Source organism: Lepidochelys kempii, chromosome 27 (assembly GCF_965140265.1).
Source record: "Lepidochelys kempii isolate rLepKem1 chromosome 27, rLepKem1.hap2, whole genome shotgun sequence".
Taxonomy (NCBI): Eukaryota; Metazoa; Chordata; order Testudines; family Cheloniidae; genus Lepidochelys; species Lepidochelys kempii.
In genome coordinates, this window is record NC_133282.1 from 3,204,961 (window position 1) to 3,232,090 (window position 27,130).

Here is a 27,130-nt window from a genome sequence, read left to right on the forward strand (position 1 = left end):
GGCCCTTTCCTCCTCCTTTGTGCAGGGGTGGCTTGTTTTCTGGGAGGGCATTGGCACCTTTACCTGAGGTGGGTCCCTGATTTTGAGCTTCCCAGCAGGACAACAGAGCAACAACTGGCCCACCTGACCTTTAACAGTAAGAGAAGGGAGCTGTCTTTCCCTGGCAACTTATTGGTGGACCCAATATGGCAGGAAGAGAGTGAAGTAGGGCAGCCGTCAGGAAGGGTGTGGGGCAGTGACAGGCAGGGATTGGGGTCGAAAGCTCCTCTGCACAGGTTGGGATGGGAAGGCGGGGTTAGAATTTCCCTCCAAAGCTATTTTAGGGTCTGATCCTACAAGCCTCCCACGTACCCAGTGCAGGATGGCTCCAGACTCCTCACCCAGTCCAGTGTTGGTGTATACAGCAGAGAATTGGAAGCAGCAAATCGGGGGGGTCGTATAAAGAGACTAGAAATACAACAATTTACTTCTGAAAGAGAAGAAAAGACGACATTACCAAGCTGCATAATGGGGCGACCTGACCCTCAGAGACTGCGAAGGGAAATCTCAGGGGCTCTGCTCACCTGGCCCCAGGCCTGTGTCCTCAGGACAGGTCTGTGGGAGAAGGGAAATCGCCAGAGAGAGGAGTGGGACCCAGTGTGGATTTTTGGGCTGTGGCAGGGAATTTAGGTCCTGAGACTGGAGCCATAAAGAGGGAGTGAGTGAAGGCTCCCCTCTGCTTTCAGGCTGAAGGAATCCTGGGTTGGTCAGTCTGTCCAGGGGGGGTCACATTGCTCACAGGCAAAGAGCGGAGGAGAACTGCCCCCAGAATGACACATGCAGATCCTGGAGAAAAAGAAAGAGAAAAGAGACCAGCAGCAGGTGAAGGTGGCTGAGTGGGGGATTCCCTTGCGTGTGTGATGGAGCACTTGGGAAGCTGTGTCCATTCAAACACACTGAGCTTTAATATGGAGGAAGGCCGGACTTCTGTGACTTGGTAAAGGATTTAGGTGTCATAATGGACATACAACTCAGCATGAAATCCCCGTGCGATGCTGTGGCCATCCTTGGATGCATAGACAAGGAGAATAGTGACTAGAAATAGGGCACCAGAGATATCTCTGTATACCACCATGGTCAGACCAACACCGGAATCTTGCATACAGTCGTGTTGGCCGCATTTTAAAAGGAAGAATGAAAAATTGGACAGGGGACAGAGAACCCCCCCCCAAAAAAAAAAGGAGCTGAAAAGTTGCCTTTCAGTGCGATACAAGAGCTGAATCTGTTCAGTTTCTCACAAAGACCAAGAGGTCACTTGATGACAGTGCGCAAATCCCCTCACAAAGAGAAACCTGGGTACGAAAGGGCTCTTTAACTGAGCAGCGAAAGGCAGAACAAGAACCAATGGCTGGAAGTTCATGCCAGAGAAACTGACATTAGAAATTTGGGACACATTTGAGATTGGGTGATTAAACATTGGAACAAGGTACCCAGGGCAATGATGGATTCTCCACTCCACGTGGAGGTGACAGGAGGGGGCAGGAGGTGCTGAAGCAAGTGCTCTCAGGTGATATAGAAAACAATTTCTCTCCGGTGCTTGGCCGGTGGGCCTTGCTTACATGCTCAGGGTCTCACTGATATCCATTTTGGGGGGTTAGGAAGGAATTTCCCCCAGGTCAGATTGGCAGGGATATTGGAGTTTTTGCCGTCCCCTGTGGCATGGGGCACAAGTGACTTGCCTGGATCAGCTGGGTGTCATGTGTCTGGGGGTCACACTGGATTATTTTGTTGTCTTGACTGGCCTGAAAATCTAGACCTGGATGTTCTGGCTCTAATGTTGCAATGTCTGACCTATGGTCACTCCAGCTCCCAAGTGCCTCTTCCGAGTCGAATCCCCAGCCAGTCTTCAGAGGACGGCAGCTGCTGCGCAAGGCAATCGGAGCTGGTGGGAGTGACTCTGGGGCAGTCACTAGCCACAGAAAACAGACCCTCTCCCAACACCCCGACTGCTGCCCCTCAGGTCTCTGGCCGTACAGGAGATGGGCCAGGCCCCCGTGGGAGGAATGAGGGGGATAGAAACCCCCAGGATGCAGAGTTGTGTGTTTCAGCCATGTTGGTGCATGGGTCTCACTCAGACCCATGCACTGTACCCACACGCAGAGCCAGTTCGGACTGTTGAACCCCAGACCCATGAGGGACGTGTTCAGCTCAGCATCAGTTGGGCTTTAACCCATGAGAAATAACCCTGGAGTTATAGTGGGGTCTCAGGGCCAGAGGACCCCAGACCCCTGAGCTGTCAGCGGAGAGCCAGGTGACCCGTCAGCACGAGGCCTTGTGCGTCAGCAGGAGGCCTTGTGCGTGGGGGGAAGACACATGGCTCAGGGAAAGGGGAAGATCACACACACAGCCGGAGCCCTCACCCGGTCCTGCACCCCTGCCCCAGCCCGGTGCCCGATCCTGCACCCTGAACCCCTCATTTCTGGCTTCACCCCAGAGCCTGCACCCCCCATTAGAGCCCTCACCCCTCCTGCATCCCACCCCCCTGCCCCAGCCCAGTGATAGTGAGTGTGGGTGGGGGAGAGCAAGCCACCAAGGGAGGGAGAATGGAGTGAACTGGGGGCAGGGCCTCTGAGAAGGGGCAGGGCAGGACCTGAGAGAAGGGGCGGGGCTAAGGGGTTCGGTATTGTGCAGAAAGTTAGTAACCTGACATCAGGCCTGGCATAGGTGCTGCCTTTTGGTTTTGCCAGTAGGTCCCCCATCCCAGCTCTGCCCTCTCCCCCAAGGCCCCAGCCCCACCTCCACCCCACCCTGCTCTGCCCCCTTCCCTGAGGGCATCCCACTCAATCCTTCCTGCCCCCTCCTGCCTTAAGGGCAGGGTGTGTGTGTGTTTGGAGGGGCTCAGCTCCCCCCAACTGGCAATTTTCAGCATATTCATGCACTTTTCATATTCAACCATTTGGGAGCCCTGTGGATGCGATGGGGTGTCTGGAATGGGGCGTGTGTGATCCCACGGTGCCCCTTCCCCTCTGCCTGCAGAGCTGAGGACAGATGGGTCTGAGGAGCAGAGCAGGAGCTCTGGGAAGGAGAAGAGCAATATGAAGATGGTGTCTAAGACGAGGCCAGGTGACTTCTGTGGAGGGAGACATGCTGGACAATGCCAAGGATTGGGGAGACAACCAGGTGTGAGCCCAGGGCGCAGAGAGCTGGGGAGGATGTCTGTGTCTGAAACACTTCCCTGTCCTCTCTCACAGATGGAGTCCAAGAAGGATAGGAAGGAGAGAATGAGCACCCCAGTACTCAAGAATAATAAGGTGCATCCTAGCTGGGCCCAGGGCTCTGCGGGGTTAAGACCAGTGGAAGGGACAAGAGTCTCCTGTGCAGAGTGACGATTTTGGGTGCAGGTGCACTGGGATGCTTCTAATTGTAGCTCCGAGAACATCATGGGAAGGGGGTTCAGAGTAGATCCCTGGGGTGTGGGAGATGCGAAAAAAAGAGCCCCGCCATCACGGTAGAGCGTGACCGTAACTTTTGTTTTTCCTTCTTGCATTGTGTTTGGCACCAAGGGAAAAGAAGTGTGTGTGTGTGTGTGTTTCTTGATGCCAGGCAAGACCTGTCCAGCTCACCCTCTCTCTCTTTTTACTGCCTCCTACCACAGGCCCTGGGCCGGAGAAGTGCACATTGATCCCCACAGGCTTGGTCTCGAGGCCTGCACCATCTGGCGGGAGGGAAAAGAATCATACCAGGTCCTGGAGGCTGGGTAGCTGGATTACCCAGCTGATAGTCTATGATTCTATGATTTTATGAATTACTAGTGCTAATCACAATTGTCACATTTACAAATTCTATTCAGATCCCACGATGTGAAGTGTCAAAAGGAGGAAACACATGGACGGCTACACATGCAACCTGTGGTAATAAAGCTAATGAAGACTATGAGAATCTCCCCATAGAAAGATGTACCACTAATACTCCAACAGGAATTTGGCAGTGTCGGTATATGGTTTATGGATTAGATGGGGGAATCCCAACCAGGTGGAGAATATCAAATTTATCAGGAAATATCGCATGGTACTCCCTGGGTGCTGCCATGATTAATGATAGTGGAAAACACAGTTACCCAGCTATGTGGTTTGTTACAGAGGGTCCAAAGAATATAACCCTCTGGTCTCCTGGAGCAAATGAACCCTCTTGGGAAAATAGGGCCCCACATTTAGGGTGTGATGTTACCATATGTAACCACAATGGTACTTCCATGGAAGATAATCCCTGAAGGTGTGATTGTTATGTACATATTACATTAGGCGTAAAATCCCCTTTGGGACGCTGGGTGTATGATGAGTTAACCATTTTACAGAATGTAACCCTACAGGTGATATGGATGCCAAGTTGGAAGAATCCAAATTTAAAGTGGCCACAGCCTGGAGCCAAGAATATTCCCTGACGAGCAAATGTATGGGAGCCATTGTGGGAGCAGGTGCAGCCAGCACTTTTTAACATGTCCTTTCACTCTATTACATGGGTGGTACGCCCCAAGGAATGGTGGGTGGACCAAATCCATCCTAATTGTAGTATGTACATAAAAGGATTGAAACAACAATTCAATGCATGGGTGAGGGGACACACCTGGAATCGTCGTCGGAAAAGGGGGTTGTGGGCAGCGGGGAACACTATGCTGGGTACATGGAATCTGGGGGACGAGTGGGTAACCAAACAATTAGTAAGCCAAAATGTGAAATTTCAACAACAAATTAATGAATTAATGGCACAGCAACTATCAGCAGTTGCCACAAGGTGGAGGACAGCAGTAGAGGTAAACTTGCAGTTAACTCATTGGGCAGGGGACCTGTTGACATGGGTAGAGGATGGCTTCAGAAGACTAACATGGGGAGAAGTGTGCGTAGGTATTCAAAATGCTCAGTTAATAATGTTAATGGATATTATGAGAGATGCTTGGTCAGAACAATGGCCTTCAGTATTAAATCGGGAGGCTAGCCCATATCTATCCACAATTGCAAAAACATACCCATCTACCTGGAAAATAACATCCCCGACCTATGGGGACAGTTCTTGTGTAATTGTTACTATGATACCATGGGAAGGAAATGCAAATAAGGTGGTTCCCTTGAACCCTATGGGAGTTAGTAGGGAAGGGGGAGCACGTTGGGAGCCACTAGGGAATAGGTGGGGGGGCTGGAATGGTGTAAATTGGACTGTCATCACATTAAGCAGTTGTATATCCAGAGGAGGAATATGGATGTGCCCCTCTTCTATGACTATGGAGGAGCAGGATCAATGGCCTATTGCAAAGGGGGGGCATTTAGGGGTAATGTATATGGGGTACGGTGTATTCTGTTGGGAATGTATGCAATCCTGCAATATAACACTAGGAGGCAAAATCCTTCCAGTGTATGACCAAATTATAAACTTCTATACACTGCCACCTGGACTATGGTGCACCAATGGATCAGTGGACTTCATCGTTGTAAACAATCGAACCGGCACCTACTACCCCATGCCGTACCAAGTAGTTGAATTGGTTTGGACAATACCAAATTTCACTGTGGATATTCAATGGACACACAATATGGACAAAAGTACACAAAGATTACAAGAGCAACTTGCTGCAAGCGCCAACAGTTGGACACACTTACAATACACACTACAGGATGGCGCTGACAAAATTTTAACCTTATCAAAGGAGGAGAAGCAGTGTTTTTGGTGGTGGCCAGGATGTTGGACCATACTGCAGTGGTCAGGACTCTCGGTGTTGCTGTGGATTATCATAGTAGCTAGTGTATTGTTAACTATATGTGTGTTACATTGCATATGGAAACGATCAAGGGGGGCACAACCCCCTAGAGAACAGCCACTAATTATAACCTATAAGTAATGTAGTAAGCCCCCCCCCCACCTATGTGTACTAGACAACCCGGACCCAACCTTCTCGGGCCCACTATACTGGGAAGTCTGGAACACTAATTGGAATAGGTGTAGTATGCCCGTACAAGAGAAGGTGCAGGGCATGGTACTACACAAGGGGCAGTGGGACAGATGGAGCATCGACACCTGCCACCTTGATGCCTGGCCCTATCAGGAAATGTGTCGCCATATGTCCTATGCTTTTCCAGGGATACCTGGGCAAGAGGATCCCAAAAGAAAAAGAAAAAAAGGGGTGGAGTGTTAGGATATAGATATTCAGGCCTGCCTGTAAAGGCCTGTACTTTAAGAATTTAGGTGTATTCTTATCACTTGGCTAGTTAGAGGTATAAAAGAAAGAATCAAAATCACTGTCTGCCAATGTAAGGTCCTTCTCTTACTGTGACAGTCTGGGGCCCTGTTCTTAGGCTAAGGCCTTTGGCTAAGCGACAGAGGCAGCCATAAGCTGGGAAGCGACCGGTCACATCCTCACATTCCAAAGTAGTCACATGGAAAGAAGGTGCTATTGGGCTGTTAGGAATACAATCCTGTCCTGATAGTGCCTATCAGCTCCAGAGAAAGGGAAGTGCCTAGAAAATGTAAAAGAAAACTTAGTTTGATAGCATCCTGTCTGGCAAGAACTCACTTATCAATACTGGGATGTGAAATCCTCACTTCTGTATTGTCTTGCCATTATAGTTCCCACTTTGCTATTGTTTGTCTGTATAATCTCTGTCTGGTTCTGTGATTGTTCCTGTCTGCTGTATAAATAATTTTGCTGGGTGTAAACTAATTAAGGTGGTGGGATATAATTGGTTACATAATCATGTTACAATATGTTAGGATTGGTTAGTTAAATTTTAGTAGAATGATTGGTTAAGGTATAGCTAAGAATATTACTATATAAATTAGGGGCAAACAGGAAGTAAGTTGGGATTCGGAAATAAGGAAAAGGAACTTGTGTTTAAGCTTGCTGGAAGTTCACCCCAATAAACATCGAATTGTTTGCACCTTCGGACTTCGGATATTGTTGCTCTCTGTTCATGTGAGAAGGACCAGGGAAGTGAGAGAGTGAAGGAATAAGCTCTCTAACAAGTTGGTTGAGTTCAGGATCCTGACACAGGGAAGAAAGGTAAGCAGCAGGATACGGACCCTGGACTTCAGGAAAACAGACTTTGACTCCCTCAGGGAACGGATGGGTAGGATCCCCTGGGGGAACTAACATGAAGGGGAAAGAAGTCCAGGACAGCTGGCTGTATTTCAAGGAATTCCTGTTGAGGTTACAGGGATAAACCATCCCGATGAGTCGAAAGAATAGTAAATATGGCAGGCGACCAGCTTGGCTTAACGGTGAAATCCTAGCGGATCTTAAACATAAAAAAGAAGCTTACAAGAAGTGGAAGGTTGGACATATGACCAGGGAAGAGTATAAAAATATTGCTCAGGCATGTAGGAATGAAACCAGGAGGGCCAAATCGCACGTGGAGCTGCAGCTAGCAAGAGATGTCAAGAGTAACAAGAAGGGTTTCTTCAGGTATGTTGGCAACAAGAAGAAAGCCAAGGAAAGTGTGGGCCCCTTACTGAATGAGGGAGGCAACCTAGTGACAGAGGATGTGGAAAAAGCTAATGTACTCAATGCTTTTTTTGCCTCTGTCTTCACTAACAAGGTCATTTCCCAGACCGCTGCGCTGGGCATCACAACATGGGGAGTAGATGGCCAGCCCTCTGTGGAGAAAGAGGTGGTTAGGGACTATTTAGAAAAGCTGGACGTGCACAAGTCCATGGGGCCGGACGAGTTGCATCCGAGAGTGCTAAAGGAATTGGCGGCTGTGATTGCAGAGCCATTGGCCATTATCTTTGAAAACTCGTGACGAACGGTGGAAGTCCCAGATGACTGGAAAAAGGCTAATGTAGTGCCAATCAAAAGGGAAGAAGGAGGATCCTGGGAACTACAGGCCAGTCAGCCTCACCTCAGTCCCCAGAAAAATCATGGAGCAGGTCCTCAAGGGAATCAATCCTGAAGCACTTAGAGGAGAGGAAAGTGATCAGGAACAGTCAGCATGGATTCACAAAGGGAAGGTCATGCCTGACTAATCTAATCGCCTTCTATGACGAGATTACTGGTTCTGTGGATGAAGGGAAAGCAGTGGATGTATTATTTCTTGACTTTAGCAAAGCTTTTGACACGGTCTCCCACAGTATTCTTGTCAGCAAGTTAAAGAAGTATGGGCTGGATGACTGCACTATAAGGTGGGTAGAAAGTTGGCTAGATTGTTGGGCTCAACGGGTAGTGATCAATGGCTCCATGTCTAGTTGGCAGCCGATATCCAGTGGAGTGCCTCAAGGGTCGGTCCTGGGCTGGTTTTGTTCAAAGTAAATGATAAATAAATGGTCTGGAGGATGGTGTGGATTGCACTCTCAGCAAATTTGCGGATGATACTAAACTAGGAGGAGTGGTAGATACGCTGGAGGGCAGGGATAGGATACAGAGGGACCTAGACAAATTGGAGGATTGGGCCAAAAGAAATCTGATGAGGATCAATAAGGATAATGCAGAATCCTGCACTTAGGACGGAAGAACCCAATGCATTTCATTTGCCTAAAGACTTGTTGGTTTCAGAGATACCTGAGTCGCCCCGGTTCAGCACCGACACATTCTTGGTACTGATCACATCTCAGTGCCCAGACATACATGCAGTACCAATGGAGTCTCCCACAGCATCCATGACAGCTCCACCTCTTCCCAGTGTCAAGGCGGAGGAGGAGGATGACAGATTCTCCTCAGTCTCCTTGGAAGGCTCTCTGTCCCACTACCAGGGAGCGAATCACCCAGAAACCTCTGCAGAACCAGCTTACCACCATGAGAGACATGACCCACACAGTTGGTATGGACACGCTTGGGTGCACCCATCAATGCCCTTTGCACCACCCCAGTGGCCATATTGGTCTATACCCCAATTCTTGAGGGCCCCTAGCGTTGCTCATCACGATAGGAGAAGACAATCTCCTACTGCTTCTCTGTCTAGGTCTCCCGATCCACAGGAGGAGAACAGGCAGTGAGATGAGACAAAGGGATTACTCCAGTGACTAACATCTCTTCATCATCTCCTGTTGAAGCTGTTATGCCTCCCCCACCAACTTTGGCAAATGACTTCAAACCATTTCAAGACTTCATCAAGAGAGAAGTGGATTTTCTACATATTCCACTGGAAGAAGTCAAGGTGTTGCAACACAAGCTGTTCGACATGCTACACTCTTCATCATCAGCCTGTATTGCACTCACTATTAACGAGGTATCGCTGGACCCAGCAAAGACTATGTGGCACAGTACATCCCACATGCAAGAGAGCGGATAAAAGTATTATGTTCCCTCTAAAGACTCGGATTTTTTATTTTCCCACCCATTCCCAAAATCCCTTGTAATCGATGCTGTAAATGAACGTGGCAGACAGCACCATGCTAAATCAACATCCTATGACAGAACTTAAAACAACTTGAAAATCATATTCTTAGGTGACCCTCCAATTTAAGGTTGCTAATTACCAAGCTCTTATGGCAAAATACAACCATATCAATTATTCTACATTAAACACCTTCATTGACCATCTCCCATTAGTTTCACATGATCACTACTGAGGGTCAGCTTCTTGCAAGGACATTGTTGCAGGCACCTCTCTAAACACCTGACACAGCTGCCTGCTTCATCTCAACAGCAGTGGGCATGCGGAGCTTCCTGGCTTCACCTTTCTGGCTTTCCAAGGAAAGTCCAGTCTACTGTGGAGGACCTTCCATTTGAACGATCCAAATTATCTGAAGAGAAAATGGATGAATCCCTCCACATACTAAAAGACTCTAGAGCCACTTTGCATTCACTGAGAATTTATGCACCTGCACAAAAAAGAAGATATAATAAATCACAGATGACACAGAGATCCTGGCCTGATCAATTTTCTCCTCCCCAAAGGCATTATGAACCCCAACAGAAAACACAATGAATATGAAAGTGAAGATCAACTCCCCCACAGTCATCAACATCACAGCCATCTACATCTATGCACAATTTTTGATATGTTGTTTGGGGACCCGAGGTACCATCCCCATTTTAATTTGCTGCAAAAACACAAATATCACCACTACTTTGGCAACTGCCTTACTCTTTTTCATCAGAATTGGGACCAAGTGGGTTTTGGAGATCATCTCCACAGGATTTTCGATCCATTTTACCTCCCTCACTCCTGCCTACCGCTCCCCCCGACCCTCCTCAGGAACCCTTCTCATGAGCAGCTTTTACATAAGGAAACAAGCTATCTTCTGAACCTAGGTGCTGTAGAACCAGTTCCTACTCAACACAGCGGAAAGGGCTTCAACTCCAAGTACTTCCAGATACTGAAAAAGAATGGTGATTGGACACACATTGTGGATCTAAGATCACTCAACAGATTTGTAAAGATACAACGCTTCAAGAAGGTGACTTTGGCAGCAATAATCCCATCTCTGGACCATGGGGACTGGTTCTCGACCCTTGACCTACAAGATGCTTACTTCCATATCGCGAGCCACAGAAGGTTTCTAGTATTCACTCTGAGACAAGACAACTTTCATTGTCTGCACCCAGAGTGTTCTCAAAGGTCCTTTCTATTGTTGTGGTGCTCCTTCGCAAACAAAGAGTGATAATATTCCTGTATCTAGATGATTGCCTGCTCAAGGCATGCTCCTTTGATGATGCTTTGACGCCCCCACAAAAGACTGTGGACCTATTCCTCCAACTGGCTCTAAAAGTAGACATCCAAAAGACCATATTAACTCCAATATAACATCTGGAATTTATAGGGGCCTACCTAGATGGAGCAGAGGCCAAAGCCTTCCTTCTCTTATGCAGGTTCAACACCTGAGACAACTTAATCTCAACAGGACAGGCCAACCCTCAAACCTTGGTCAGAAATAGTCTTCAGCTACCGGGACACATGGTGGCAGGCACCTTTGTAATAAATCACGTGAGACTCCACATGTACTGGTTTCAGTGGTGGTTCAGCACATACCAAGCACACACAGTATAAACAAACTTCTATTGATGCCCTCAACAGTCAAAAACTCCCTCAACTGGTAGAAAGACTCTCACAATGTCTGCTCAGGAGTTCCCTTCACTCAACCACCCCCAACGTTAATAATGACAACAGATGCATACCTACTGGGATGGGGAGCCCTCCTGGACACAAACATTAGTCAAGGCAAATGGTTCCCCTTCGAATCCACATTGCATATCTACTTACTGGAACCCAGAGCAGTCAGGAAAGCTTGTTCACATTTTCTCCCACTGATCGGGGGAAGCATCTAAACATTATGATACAGAACACTGCATGTATGTTTTACATAAATCACTAGGGAAGAGCAGGCTCACCTTCCCTTTGTACCAAGGCAGTGACACTCTGGACCTGGTGCATTCACCACCCCATAGAACGGCTTCCGTATGAGGAGAGATTAATCAGGCTGGGACTTTTCAGCTTGGAAAAGAGGTGACTAAGGAGGGATATGATAGAGGTCTTTGGGGCAGCTGCCTGTTAGGATAAAGATATTCAGGTCTGTCTGTAAAGGCCTATACTCTAAGAATTTAGGTGTATTCTTATCACTTGGCTAGTTATAGAGGTATAAAAGAAAGAATCAAAATCACTGTCTGCCGGTGTAAGGGCCTTCTCTTACTGTGACAGTCTGAGGCCCTGTTCTTAGGCTAAGGCCTTTGGCTAAGCAACAGGCAGCCATAAACTGGGAAGTGAATGGTCACATCCTCACATTCCAAACTAGTCACATTGAAATAAGGTGCTATTGGGCTGTTAGGAATACAATCCTGTCCTGATAGTTCCTATCACCTCCAGAGAAAGGGAAGTGCCTAGAAAATGTAAACGGAAACTTAGTTTGATAGCATCCTGTCTAGCAAGAACTCACTTATCAATAGCTGGGATGTGAAATCCTCATTTCTGTATTGTCTTCTCATTATAGTTCCCACTTTGCTATTGTCTGTCTGTATAATCTCTGTCTGGTTCTGTGATTGTTCCTGTCTGCTGTATAATTAATTTTGCTGGGTGTAAACTATTTAAGGTGGTGGGATATAATGGTTACATAATCATGTTACAATATGTTAGGATTGGTTAGTTAAATTTCAGGAAAATGATTGGTTAAGGTATAGCTAAGCAGAACTCAAGTTTTACTATATAATCTGTAGTCAATGAGGAAGTGAGTGGGTGTGGGTGGAGAGGGTGGATGGGGGAGGGAGATGGGAACAGGGAATGGGGGTAAGGAAATTGGACTCATGTTTGGCTAAGGGCAGGAATGGGAACAGGGACACAGGTGTAAGGCTCTGTGGTGTCAGAGCTGGGAAGGAGGATACTAAGGAAGGAAACTGGAATCATGCTTGCTGGAAGTTCACCCCAATAAACATTGAATTGTTTGCACCTTTGGACTTTGGGTATTGTTGCTCTCTGTTCATGTGAGAAGGACCAGGGAAGTAAGTGGGTGAAGGAATAAGCCCCCTAACACTGCCATTGGCCACTATCGGAGGACAGGATAGTGGGCTTGATGGACCTTTGGTCTGACCCAGTCTGGCCGTTCTTATGTTCTTATTTGTGGCAAGGTTTACTCATGCCCTGAGACATCATCTTGTTGTCGTCTTATGATGGAAAGGGGTGATGGCAGCGAGATGCACTTCCAGGGAGCATAGCAATAACCCTGACATTTTCAGTTCTAGGATGCAATCTACCACAAGTGGTAGTGGAGAGGATATAGGGGTAACATGTTTCCAGTCACACCAGAGCTGGAATCTCTTCCACTATTGAATAGACATGGTCTTTACTTACTCAGAGCAGGTAATTTCTAAGCGTTGGAAGCATTGAGTTGGAGAACCTGTCGATTGGGGTGATGGACCTTGCCAGTACCCTGAGAGGGGAGATGAGGAACAGGCTGCTGAGTGATTGGCATGCAAATCACCAGTTGAGTACGACATGGGAATCACGTTCGTCATGGCCACAAGGGGTCTGTAAGTGTAACCCTGGCCCTTTCTTTTCTTTCATCAGGCAAGACCTTTGATATTAGAGGAATTGGAGGCAAGGCATAGAGGAGACCTGTGTTCCAATGTAGGAAAAGATCATCTCCGAGAGAGTGATGACCCAGGACAGCTCCGGAGCAGAACTGGGAGCACTTCTTGTCTCTGGCTGTGGGGAATAAGTCTATCTTTGGAACTCCCCAAAGTAGAAATATGCTGTGGAGAATGGAAAGGTCTATTTCTCATTTGTAATCCTGGGAAAAGTTCCTGCTGAGAGTGTCTGCAGGAGTGTTCTATGTGCCCAAGAGGTGAGCTGCTGAGATGTTGGTGTGAACATAAGAGCATAAGAACAGCCATACTGGGTCAGACCAAAGGTCCATCTAGCCCAGTATCCTGCCTTCTGACAGTGGCCAATGGCAGGTGCCCCAAAGGGAATGAACAGACAGGTTATCCTCAAGTGATCCATGCCTATCACCCAATCCCAGCTTCTGGCAAACAGAGGCTTGGGACACCATTCCTGCCCATCCTGGCTAATAGCTATTGATGGACCTAGCCACCATGAATCTATCTAGCTCCCTTTTGAACCCCGTTATAGTCTTGGCCTTCACAACACCCTCTGGTAAGGAGTGCCAGAGGTTGACAGTGCATTGCATGAAAAAATACTTTCTTGTGTTTGTTTTAAACCCGCTACCTATTCATTTCATTTGGTGGCCCCTTGTTCTTCTATTATGAGAAGGAGTAAATAACACTTCTTTATTTACTTTCTCTATACCACTCATGATTTCATAGCCCTCTATCATATCCCCCCTTAGTCGCCTCTTTTCCAAGCTGAAAAGTCCCAGTCTTATTAATCTCTCCTCATACGGAAGTCGTTCTATACCCCTAATCATTTTTGTTGCCCTTTTCTGAACCTTTTCCAATTCCAATGTGTCTTTTTTGAGGTGGGGCGACCACGTCTGCACACAGTATTCAAGGTGCGGGTGAACCATGGATTTATATATAGGCGATATGATATTTTCTGTCATATTATCGATCCCTTTCTTGATGATTCCCAACATTCTGTTTGCTTTTTTGACTGCCGCTGCACACTGAGTGGATGATTTCAGAAAACTATCCACAATGACTCCAAGATCTCTTTCTTGAGTGGCAACAGCTAATTTAGACCCCATCATTGTATATGTATAGTTAGGATTATGTTTTCCAATGTGCATTACTTTTCATTTATCAACATTAAATTTAATCTGCCATTTTGTTGCCCAGTCATCCAGTTTTGTGAGATCCTTTTGTAGCTCTTTGCAGTCTTCACAATCAGATGTTCTACACTGTCATGAGACCTCAACCATGTCCTTCGGTTTCTTACAAGACTTCCCTTCGAACCCATGGCTTCCTGCTCTCTTCTATACCTCTCTATGGAAACTACAATCCTAGTGGCCATTATGTCTGCACGGAGAGTGGGAGAGATAGGGGCTCTATTGGTATACCCCCTGTTTACAGTTGTTTTAGAAGACAAGGTTACAATATGACTGTACCCCACATTCCTACTGAAAATATCTTCACACTTCCACATAAACCGGTTTATCCATCTTCCCACTTTCTTTCCAAAACCACACCAGGATAAAAGAGAGGTGACACTACACACTCTCAATGTCAGGAGAGTCCTTTTATTTGGTGAGGATTAAGCCTTTTAGGAAATCTCGCAGACTACTTCTCTCCATTGCAGACAGATCTAAGGGAGCCTCAATCACTAAACAAAGACTCTCGAGATGGATATCAGACTGCATTACCCATTGCTCTCACAATTATGGCATTCCACCTTCCTGTACGGTTCAAACTCACTCCAGGAGATCTCTCTCCACTTACACAGCCTTACATAAGAATGTTCTGATCACAGACATGTGCAGAGCAGAAACGTGGACATCTGCTCACACATTTGCTGAACAACATGCAGTCACCCACATCTCAGCAGAGGCCCCTTAGAAGTGTGTGAGGGGCCCACAGGCACCTGAACTGTGGCTGCACCCCACATGCCATGCCCCGCCTGAGGCCCTGCCCCTTTCTCCCTGTGCTCACGCCACCCATTGCCCCCAAGGCCCTGACCTCACACTACCTCTTCTCCCCAAGCCCCTGACCTTGCACCAACCCTTCCCCCAAAACCCCAACATCACTCTCGCTTCCCCCGAAAACCCCGCCTGCTGCTCACTCCTCTCCCCCCACCGTTACTTGCCTTTACAGCTGGCAAAAAGTGGGGGGAGGGCCTGACCCCTTGATCCCCCCAATTCCGGCACCCCTGCATCCTCTGCTATATTTTATTCCAGTGTCTGATGCTCAGAACTAGACTCGACTCTGAAACCCCACCCCTCAGTTAAGGGTACTGCTGCAGAGTCGCCGAGACACCGCTGAAAGAAGGAGAAAGGGTTACTCACCTGGTGCCGTAACTGTGGCTTCCTGAGATGTGTCCCTGTGGGTGCTCCACTACTTGCCCTCCTTCCCCTCTGCTTTGGAGCTCTGACCTATGAGCTCTGTGGTAGAGAAGGAACTGGGGGCACTTTGTCTGAACAGCGCTATATTGACCTAATGCAGAGCACGAGATGGGGAGAGCGTATGTGGGGGCCAAACAGAAACTGCTACCTAAAATCTCCGATGTGAGCCGCAGGGCTGTGAATACACAGAGCATGGAGTAACACACACCTCGAAGAACTGCAGTTACTGTGCAAGGCGAGGAACCCTTTCTTATCCCATTTTACACTCAGGGAACTGAGGCCCAGAGAGCTCAGGGCCCCAATTCAGCTAGATACAGGCTTAACTTTACGTATGTGAATAATCCCATTACTATAAGTCAGTCTCTCACTGTCAGGCATTTTTTTCCAGCCCTCAAATAATTTTTGTGGCTCTTTTCTGCATCCTTTCTAGTTTTTCAACGTCTTTTTTCAAATGAGGTCAGCCAGTTGTTCCGACAGCCCCACAGCCAGCTGCACTGACTGCCAGCCACTGTTGGAGTGGCCCAGGGCAGCTGGCCCCGGGGACCACCGGACCAGCAGCCAGTGGGGCTGGCCCCAGAGAGCGCCTGAGCAGTGGTCCCTCGGGCGGCTGAAGCAGCTGCTGCTCAGTGTCCCCTGGCAGCTGGTGCCACTGGCCCTGCTCCCCCTCCAGCAGCAGCCCCGCTAAGATTTACTTAGGGGACTTATGGTATAAATCATGAACTGGTCACAGGTGGTGAATTTTTTTGTTTATTGCCCATGACCTGTCCACAACTTTCTCTAAAAATACCCGTAACTAAACTGTTACCTTAAGCCTGGTACAGCAGTGACTGAGTGAGGGTCTAAGGTCTGTGATGTACAGGAGGAACCCTTCTGGCCCTGAACTCTGTGAATCTATGATTTTCTGTAAAATGGCAGCTCTTTGCTAGTATGAGAGGGGACCATTGCCCCCCGGAATCTCACCTCTTTCACTCTTCTTTCTTTAGAAAACCTGCAATCTGAAGTGGAGAAAGAGAGAGGTAAGTTCCTAGGACAAGTTCCCTGAAATAATAGTAGGAATAACCCAGTTAATGCAACAAGATGAAACCTCACCTCTTTCTTCCTTTTCTCTTCCAGAGTTTCTGCACGCTGAGCTGGAGAACGAGAGAGGTAAATGTCTGGGCTCTCTGGAGGCTTGAACAATTTTCTCGCACTGTACATAGTCAGACGCACTTTGGCTTTTGTCTCTGCACTCTCTGTTAGGAGAGGCTCTGGGAATCAAACAGACGGGGCGCTCTGACTAATCATAGAGTGGGGTAACTGCTCCATAGATAAGGTTGCTGCTCAGTTTCCATAATAAGCCTGATTTTAGCCCCTTCCTTTAAAATCTGCACACAGGGGAATGTCCATATCCAAAACTGGTGGGTCTGCCTGGGCCCATGTACCTTTTTGCTACTGAATTTAAAGGAATGGAGGGGTGGGGGGATTCTGATGCCCTGGAAACAGGGGCTCAGCGCAGTCCCAAAGTCTCCTAGCACTCTCTGACACTTTGAGGCACAAACTCAGTGAGAAGGAGCCAGCTCATGTTGCTGGGCCCATGAGCTGAGATCCAGTGTTCAGGGCCAAGGGTTAGCTCATTAAACCCTCACTTCCATGTTATCAGGGCCTAGCCCCTCACCAAGCTGCCTGGCACATGGGGAGTGTGGACACTACACCACACGTGAGCCCAGCTAGGGCAGGGCCATAGGAGCCCAGCGAGGGTCAGATGCCAAGAAGGGGAGTGTAATCGACAGTGCCCAAAGCCACTAAGAGCTCTATGAGGATGGAGCTCAGGCCAGGAGACCTCGGCGGAAAGAGGGCAGCAGAGAGTACAGTGGAGAGGGCAAAGTGGTCCTTTAAAGGCACATTCCCTAACCCAGGAGCTGTTGTAGAACTGACTGCATACCCATGTCTCTCTGTTTGCAGAGAAATCCCTGGCTGAACTTGGTAAGTGCCATGTGTCCCCTTTCCCCCACCCCATATGACATTGTGTCCTATGCTGGCAGTCCGTGCTCCGGGGAGTGCTCACCTCTTGGTGTGTTTGATTTCAGGCTGGAGTAAAGTCAGCAAAAATGCAGGTAAGTGAAGCTGGTATTTTAATGTCAGGCCCCCTGCACCACTCTGCTGCCCAGCAAATGCGCACATGCCAGAAGTCACAGGGAAAGAGCAGTATGGTCAACGAAAATGCCAGATTCGTCCCCAGTTTACTTGCATAAAACAAATGCTCACACTTAAGTATGGAGTCCCGAGCTCTCCAGTGTAACTGCAATAACTCAGAGTGCTCCTAAGGCCGGGAACTTACCTGCTGTCAATTCAGGGGGGTAGGTGCTCGCAGCAGTTGGTAATTATGGTTCAGAGTTGGGTTTTTACTGGACACATATGGTGAATTCTCATGTGTTGCATTGTTATTAACTTCATGAACTAGAAGGGTTCTAGAAAACTGTAAATTACCTTAACTGGCTGCGGGTAATTGCCTTAATGCTTTTTGGACTCTGGTGAAATCTCTGTTTTTACGGAGTTGTCAATCAGTAGCCCTTTGGCCAATTCAGTTCAAATATGGTAGAAAAATTCTACATCAGACCTGGACCAAATCTACCAAATTTGAGTCTGATATGACTTGGTGGGTATTAGAATAGAGGGCTCCCAACTCAGGTGTAGATTGGAAACTCAGTTGCTGTCTTAGCTGTGGAGACGTGGTAGCGGCCCCACAGCACTGATTTTGTGGTAGGTGAATACTGAGTTCTTTTGATGGTTGAAATGATCTCCGTGTGTGTAACACCTGAACTCGTTCCTTACTGGGGCCTCTGTAGAGGTTACAGACAGGCCCAATGGGAGCTAGAGGCATCTCCATCTCTTCCAGGGGAACTATTTGCCCCTATTGCCTGGGAGGAGAGCTGCAGTGAAACGCAGAGAAGCAGATCCCTGGGAGTTAGAGGCGGGAAATCAGAGAGTCTCCTAGCCAAGACAGAGCTGGTGGGAGGATGGGAAACAGCCTCGATGGGCATAGGCACCAACTTCTGCTGGTGCCCGTGGGTGCTCAACCCCTCCTCTACCCCCAGCCCTGCCCTGACTCCACCCCTGCCCCGCCCCCATTCCAACCCCTTCCCCAAAGTCCCCACCCCAACTCCGTCCCCTCCCTGCCCCTATTGGACTCCTTCCCCAAATCCCCTCCCAGGCTCCGCCTCTTCCCCTGAGTGCGCCACGTTCCCGCTCCTCCCCCCTCCCTCCCAGAGCTTGTTATGCTGCTAAACAGCTGTTTTGTGGCTTCAAGCTCTGGGAGCTAGGAGAAGCAGGGACACAGCATGCTCAGGGGAGGAGGCAGAGGTTAGGTGAGGTGAGGTGGAGGCGCAGAGCTTGGCTGCCGGTGGGTGCTGAGCACCCACTAATTTTTCCCCGTGCGTGCTCCAGTCCTGCAGCACCCACGGAGTCAGCACCTATGCTGATGCTCTACCCCATCTCTGCAGCGATGGTGAGTCTGGATCCGGACACGGCTCATCCCAGCCTCAAGGTCTCTGAGAATCGGCGATCTGTGGAATAGAGGGGCTTGCAGCAGGACGTGCCTGACAACCCTGAGAGATTTGACAGTGAAACCTGCGTGCTGGGTTTGGAAGGGTTTGCCTCGGGGAAACACTACTGGGAGGTAGAAGTCGGAGGTGGTAGGGCCTGGGCTGTGGGGGTGGCCAAAGAATCTGTCAGGAGGAAGGGCTGGATCAGCTTTTCTCCTGAGGAGAGGATCTGGGCCGTGGATCAGTGTGGGAGCCATTACTGGGCTTGCACCTCCCCAGAGACCCTCCTGTCCCCGACTGGGAGCCCTGGGAAGATCGGAGTGTATCTGGACTATGAGCGGGGCCTGGTGTCATTTTATCATCCTGGTATGGAGGCCCCAATCTACACTTTCACCACCTCTTTCACTGGGCAGCTCCACCCTTTCTTCTGGGTCTACTCCCCAATCACGCTGTTTCCCTGAGATATGGCACTGTGGGGATAGCACCTCTCACTGGTCAAAGACGTTTTTTGTTCTGTTGTTTTCCGAAATGGACTAATTTTTCATTTTTAAATATTTTCCATTATTTTTTTATTCCTCTCAAAACTTGGAATTTTCCAGAATGAATATTTTCAGTTTTGAAAATCCTACCGTTTGACTAAGCTGAGGGCTCAAAATTGGCAAAGCAGAAGAAATCCTGATATTATGGTGATGAGTGTGGTGGAAGAAGCTACATAGAATAGAACAGAACCCAATAAACAATACATCATAGGACCCCTCCATCCAAATAAAAGGTTTAAGTTGAAAATTTTGTAATAATGCAAGAAAAAAAAAAACCCTCAAGAAAATCCAAATGTATGTATGAGCAGTATGACTGCTCAGAGCTCCGGTACGAAACTGTAGAAAAACCTGAGTGTCTCTGGATTAAGTTTAGAAGTGTGTGCAACAAGAGTGATGTAGTGGTGGGAGTCTGCTATAGACCACCGGACCAGGGGGATGAGGTAGATGAGGCTTTCTTCCAGCAACTCACGGAAGCTACTAGATCGCATGCCCTGATTCTCATGGGTGACTTTAATTTTCCTGATATCTGCTGGGAGAGCAATACAGCGGTGCATAGACAATCCAGGAAGTTTTTGGAAAGCGTAGGGGACAATTTCCTGGCGCAAGTGCTAGAGGAGCCAACTAGGGGGGGCGCTTTTCTTGACCTGCTGCTCACAAACCGGGTAGAATTAGTGGGGGAAGCAAAAGTGGATGGGAATCTGGGAGGCAGTGACCATGAGTTGGTTGAGTTCAGGATCCTGACAGAGGGAAGAAAGGTAAGCAGCAGGATACGGACCCTGGACTTCAGGAAAGCAGACTTCGACTCCCTCAGGGAATGGATGGCCAGGATCCCCTGGGGGACTAACATGAACGGGAAAGGAGTCCAGGAGAGGTGGCTGTATTTCAAGGAATCCCTGTTGAGGTTACAGGGACAAACCATCCCGATGAGTCGAAAGAATAGTAAATATGGCAGGCGACCAGCTTGGCTTAATAGTGAAATCCTAGCAGATCTTAAACATAAAAAAGAAGCTTACAAGTAGTGTAAGGTTGGACATATGACCAGGGAAGAGTATAAAAATATTGCTCGGGCATGTAGGAATGAAATCAGGAGGGCCAAATCTCACCTGGAGCTGCAGCTAGCGAGAGATGTCAAGAGTAACAAGAAGAGTTTCTTCAGGTATGTTGGCAACAAGAAGAAAGCCAAGGAAAGTGTGGGCCCCTTACTGAATGAGGGAGGCAACCTAGTGACAGAGGATGTAGAAAAAGCTAATGTACTCAATGCTTTTTTTGCCTCTGTCTTCACTAACAAGGTCAGCTCCCAGACTGCTGCGCTGGGCATCACAACATGGGGAAGAGATGGCCAGCCCTCTGTGGAGATAGAGGTGGTTAGGGACTATTTAGAAAAGCTGGATGTGCACAAGTCCATGGGGCTGAACGAGTTGCATCCGAGAGTGCTGAAGGAATTGGCGGCTGTGATTGCAGAGCCATTGGCCATTATCTTTGAAAACTCGTGGCGAACCGGGGAAGTCCCGGATGACTGGAAAAAGGCTAATGTAGTGCCAATCTTTAACAAAGGGAAGAAGGAGGATCCTGGGAACTACAGGCCAGTCAGCCTCACCTCAGTCCCTGGAAAAATCATGGAGCAGGTCCTCAAAGAATCAATCCTGAAGCACTTGCATGAGAGGAAGGTGATCAGGAACAGCCAGCATGGATTCACCAAGGGACGGTCATGCCTGACTAATCTAATCGCCTTTTATGATGAGATTACTGGTTCTGTGGATGAAGGGAAAGCAGTGGATGTATTGTTTCTTGACTTTAGCAAAGCTTTTGACACGGTCTCCCACAGTATTCTTGTCAGCAAGTTAAGGAAGTATGGGCTGGATGAATGCACTATAAGGTGGGTAGAAAGCTGGCTAGATTGTCGGGCTCAACGGGTAGTGATCAATGGCTCCATGTCTAGTTGGCAGCCGGTATCAAGTGGAGTGCCCCAAGGGTTGGTCCTGGGGCCGGTTTTGTTCAATATCTTCATAAATGATCTGGAGGATGGTGTGGATTGCACTCTCAGCAAATTTGCGGATGATACTAAACTGGGAGGAGTGATAGATACGCTGGAGGGGAGGGATAGGATACAGAAGACCTAGACAAATTGGAGGATTGGGCCAAAAGAAATCTGATGAGGTTCAATAAGGATAAGTGCGGGGTCCTGCACTTAGGACGGAAGAACCCAATGCACCGCTACAGACTAGGGACCGAATGGCTAGGCAGCAGTTCTGCGGAAAAGGACCTAGGGGTGACAGTGGACGAGAAGCTGGATATGAGTCAGCAGTGTGCCCTTGTTGCCAAGGAGGCCAATGGCATTTTGGGATGTATAAGTAGGGGCATAGCGAGCAGATCGAGGGACGTGATCGTTCCCCTTTATTCAACATTGGTAAGGCCTCATCTGGAGTACTGTGTCCAGTTTTGGGCCCCACACTACAAGAAGGATGTGGATAAATTGGAGAGAGTCCAGTGAAGGGCAACAAAAATGATTAGGGGTCTAGAACACATGACTTATGAGGAGAGGCTGAGGGAGCTGGGATTGTTTAGCCTGCAGAAGAGAAGAATGAGGGGGGATTTGATAGCTGCTTTCAACTACCTGAAAGAGGGTTCCAAAGAGGATGGCTCTACACTGTTCTCAATGGTAGCAGATGACAGAACGAGGAGTAATGGTCTCAAGTTGCAGTGGGGGAGGTTTAGATTGGATATTAGGAAAAACTTTTTCACTAAGAGGGTGGTGAAACACTGGAATGCGTTACCTAGGGAGGTGGTAGAATCTCCTTCCTTAGAGGTTTTTAAGGTCAGGCTTGACAAAGCCCTGGCTGGGATGATTTAACTGGGAATTGGTCCTGCTTCGAGCAGGGGGTTGGGTCCCTTCCAACCCTGATATTCTATGATTCTATGATTCTATGATTCTATGAATGTTTTCAACAAAAACATCTCTTTTTGTAAACCAGCCAAATTTCCTCAAGATATTTTTTGAACGAAAACTTTTGTTCAGTTCTAATTAACACCTGTAATTGCACATAATCAATTAATGTTTCCTGATTCGTAGTACTGTAATTTATCAACTGACCATCATTGATGAGAGGAAGGGGTAAGAACATCTCTTAAACCCTGTCCCAAAACATCACATTATCTGAACTGGATAAAACGCTCCAAGAAAGCACATTCCTAACCAATAACCATGTTCTGTGACATTACTGGTGAAAGAAATGGAGTCAGAGGAATGGAGGGAGCTCCGGTTCTCTGGATGAGTGTTGATCATGGGGTTCACAGCATCCAGGAAGGCTTAAGCTAAACCCAAAATGACAGGTATGTCCTACACCAGTTACATGTAGAGTTTTAGGCCAGAAGGGACCATGAGATCATCCAGTCAGACCTCCTCTATATCACAGGCCACGAACACACCCAGCACGCTCACATCAAGCCCAACATCGAAGATTAAACCAAACTATTGCAGCCCACAGGTGACTAGACTCTTACATGCCAAAGCCATGGAGCCCCACCCAGCCTGAGCGAAACAAAGCATGGGGGCAAAAACTAGATCAGTCTCATAATACTTCCCCTGCGTCATAATACTGCCCTTGAAGGGGCACTAGCCTTCGCCACCCCCACCCACCTCGGTTCCAGTGTCTCTGGTGTCTAAACAGGATTTCCTTAAATCAAAACAGCCGGCTTCTCCCACCTCCTGCTGCAGGATTAAAGGAAAGCAGTGCTTTCTTATGTTAGCCACAGGATCTGATCATCTCCTCTATTAATTGGATGATTTAAGGAGCTGATGACCCAAACCAACATCATTGTTAACCCACCGACTTATGGAGTCAGTCTTGGTTGTGACCTGGATATGATCATTGTTTTCAGAGGTTCACAGATTCCAACGCCAGAAGGGACTTTTGTGATCAGCTTGTCTGGACTCCTGTGTAACACAGGCCAGGGATCTGCCCCACAATAATTCCTGCTCGAACTAGAGCAGATATATTTTTTTAAATCATCCACTCTTGATTTAAAAATGGTCAGTGATGGAAAATCCACCACAACCCTGGGTAAATGGTGCCAGTAGTTAATTACCCTCACTATTAAACATGTTTGAGAGGGATAGCCATGTTAGTCTGTTTCAGCAAAAACAATGAGGAATCCTGTGGCGCCTTGAAGACTAATAAATTTATTTGGGCATAAGCTTTCATGGGCTGGAACCCACTTCATCAGATGCATGAAGTGGAAACTTCAAGTGGGCAGATATAGATACACATGCAAACACAGGTACAAGGCCTGTCATGTACACCGGGAGATGGTAGGTTCCAGGGCTGCTACCAGCAGGTCAGGCTCCATTGAGATTATTGAGATGCAGGCTCAACTCCCTCAGGCCGTCTTCCCCATTATTTCCACCTGTGCCCAGCATGCTTTCAAGAAGGTCCCGGATTCAGGCAAGCCTACCAAAAGCTTTGTCAGTATCCGTCAGGGTGCCTCAGAGTCCTTTTTGGATTTTACCAACAGATTGCATGAGGCTATCCTCCGACAGGTGGATAACACTGAGGCAGCTCATGAGCTCCTGTTAAAATTGGCAGTTGAAAATGCAAACGAGGATTGCCGCTGTGCTCTCCAGGCAGCGCAAGCCTCTGGTATTTTAGAGCTCTCAGACATGCTGCGGGCATGCCAGAACGTCGGCACACAAGCCCACAAAGCTGGAGTTCTGGCTGCCGCCCTGAGAAAAACCGGGAAGAAGGGGAAGCGTTGTTACCGCTGTGGTAAGGAGGGTCATTTTCAGCGGAAGTGCCGCTCATCTAAGGCACCAGCCCGACCCTCAAAGAAGTGCCCCAAGTGTGGGAAAGGTTATCACTGGGCTAATCAGTGTCGTAGCGGGTCGAGAAACCGCACGATGGGTCCCCCCCGAACCCAGGGCCAAACGGGGGTGTTTCCCACTCAGACAAACGCTCCTCTGCCTTAAAATCCGTAGACTCTATGAGGGCGGCGACTGCTGGAAGTGCAGGGCTTGATTTGATCATGCAGGAGGACACTGACTTTCGGCTGCCAGGGGAGGTCTGTGCCATACCTACACAGGTGACGGGACCTCTCCCTGCCGGCTTTGTGGGTCTTGTTCTCCCTCGCTCACATGCTGGGAAACAGGGCTTTTTTGTCATTCCAGGGGTCATTGATGCTGATTACACTGGCATTATTAAGGTTCAGGTGTGGACTCATCTTCCACAGTCGCTCCTGCGTGGATGGTCAATTGCACAATTGATTTTAGTCCCCTATCAGGTGCCAGCTGCCGAGGATCGAACTCGGGGCGGAGGCAGCTTTGGATCGACGTTGTCTCACTCGCCGTCTCACAGGGCGTCTTCTCCACTTGTTGCTCTGACAATGTCAGTCCGCCCCTCAAAACCTCAGTTAACACTTCTCTTAAATGATGTTCCTTTTACAGGGCTGGTGGACACTGGAGCTGACGTTACGGTGATTCGTGATCTGGAGTGGCCGGTTAGTTGGCCTACGGTTCCTTCTAAAGAATTGTGGGGGATCGGGGGTAGTAAACCCGGGCGCCAAAGTTTGTCTTGGGTCACAGTCTCTAAACCGGGAGGCCGTACCCTTGCTACTATCCGCCCTTTTGTACTCCCTGTCCACCTCAATATTTGGGGCCGTGATTTACTTACAAAGTTAGACACCACCCTCGATCTTAACATCTGATGGCCCAAAACCCTCCCTCACCCACCGTGCCCTCCGCATTACCCTTGGTATGGCAATCCTTAGAGCCCGTATGGATTGACCAGTGGCCCCTCCCTCTAGAAAAGCTAAAAGCACTTCATTCGCTTGTGCAGCAGCATTTCCAAGCACAGCGATTGGAGAGCTCCACTAGTCCCTGGAACACCCCGGTGTTCGTTATTAAGAAAAAATCGGGTGCTTGGCGGCTGTTACATGATTTAAGGGAAATAAATAAATGCATCCAACCTATGGGCCCCTTGCAGTTTGGCTTACCAAATCCAAATTTAATTCCTCAAACCAATCAACTTTGTGTGTTAGATTTAAAAGATTGTTTTTTCACCATCCCCCTTTGCCCACAAGATCATGAAAAATTTGCATTTACGGTGCCACAATATAATAATCAGCAACCCTCTCAAAGGTATCAGTGGAAGGTCTTGCCCCAGGGAATGCAAAATAGTCCAACCTTGTGTCAGCTTTTTGTGGATCGGGCACTTGCCCCTTTCTGTGCCCGGTACCCTACGCTAAAAGTCTACCATTACATGGATGACATTTTGCTTAGTGGTCCCCGGGTCATGGCACAACAGCTTGAATCTTTGTCTCAGATTCTCGGCCAAAATGGCCTGTTAGTGGCAGCAGAAAAAATCCAACACTCTTATCCCTACCACTACCTCGGATATAAGGTTTTACAAACCTATGCTGCTCCGGTTCGTCCGGAATTAATTCTATCTCAACCCCTAACCCTTGTTAAATTACAACAGATTTTGGGTCATTTAAATTGGATTCGGCCCTACTTTCGTCTCCCCACTTCAATGCTGCAGCCGTTGTTTGAGCTCCTGCGTGGAGCCCGGGCACCGGGTGCAGTTATTGCCATCACTGAGGAGCATATTGCCTGCATTCAACAAATCAATGCAGCATTGAGTCAGGAGTTTGTGGACAGACTCCCAGAGGTCCGTCCCTTACGGTTCGTTCTTCTTGCCACCCCTCATACGCCAACTGCGGCTCTGTTTGTACCCCATACAGACACAGCTGTTTCTATTATAGAGTGGCTATACCTTTCATCCACCCCTCCTCGAAATATTTATCCGTATTTAGATGCCCTATCTGATCTTGTTCGTAAAGCCCGCCACCGTGCAGTGCAACTCACTGGCACTGATTTAGTTGCCATTGTGCTCCCCTTGTCCCGTACTGAATTTGACTCTTTGTGCCACACCTCCTTGGCCTGGCAGGTTGCTCTTTGTGATTATGTGGGAGAGATTTCTTACAATCCTCCAAAAGATCCTCGATTGGTCATTACCCAAAAGGTGCTCCTAATTGTTCATCGTCTTAGCCGCTCTCAACCCATTGTTTCCGCTGTCACTCTTTTTACTGATGGCTCTCCCCACCGAGGTGTAGTCACTTATCAGTTGGGTGACCCCCCTCGTTGGCATTCTCGTTTTACACTGCCTCAGCATTCTGCACAGCGTTCAGAATTGGCTGCTGTTATTTTGGCCTTTCAACATTTGCTGATTGTCCCTTTAATTTAATTGTGGATAGCCATTATGTTTATCAGGTAATTGATCATTTACCCCTTACCCTCATTACCCCTCAGGTTGATGCGGACCTCCTTCGCCTGTTTTTGTCTTTGCAGCATCTTATTGCCACTCGTCATTTCCCTTACTTTGTTGCTCATATTCGCAGTCATACCCCTCTGCCTGGGCCACTCACTGAAGGCAATGCACGCACCGATCACGCGTTGCGTGGTCAGGTAAATTCCCTTTTTTCTGACCCCATTGAAAGCCATGCCTTTTTTCATCAGTCTGCCTCTGTTTTGGCCTGGCAGTTTCACATTTCTGCTGATCATGCACGTTCCATTGTTCGTTCCTGCCCCCACTGTGCTGCTGCTGCTCCTACCTTTTCTTATGCCGTTAACCCCAGAGGTACCGCAGCAAATCAGCTGTGGCAAATGGATGT

General features: G+C 48.2%; 1 long non-coding RNA gene across 1 annotated transcript; it reads left to right on the plus strand.

Annotated features, from left to right (window-relative positions):
• The first annotated feature begins 1,222 nt into the window (after positions 1-1,222).
• LOC140903902 (uncharacterized) lies at positions 1,223-4,397 on the plus strand. The gene is made up of 3 exons (XR_012156381.1): positions 1,223-1,546; positions 3,016-3,159; positions 3,830-4,397. It is a non-coding gene; the product is annotated as an uncharacterized lncRNA (long non-coding RNA).
• The last annotated feature ends 22,733 nt before the right edge of the window (positions 4,398-27,130 follow it).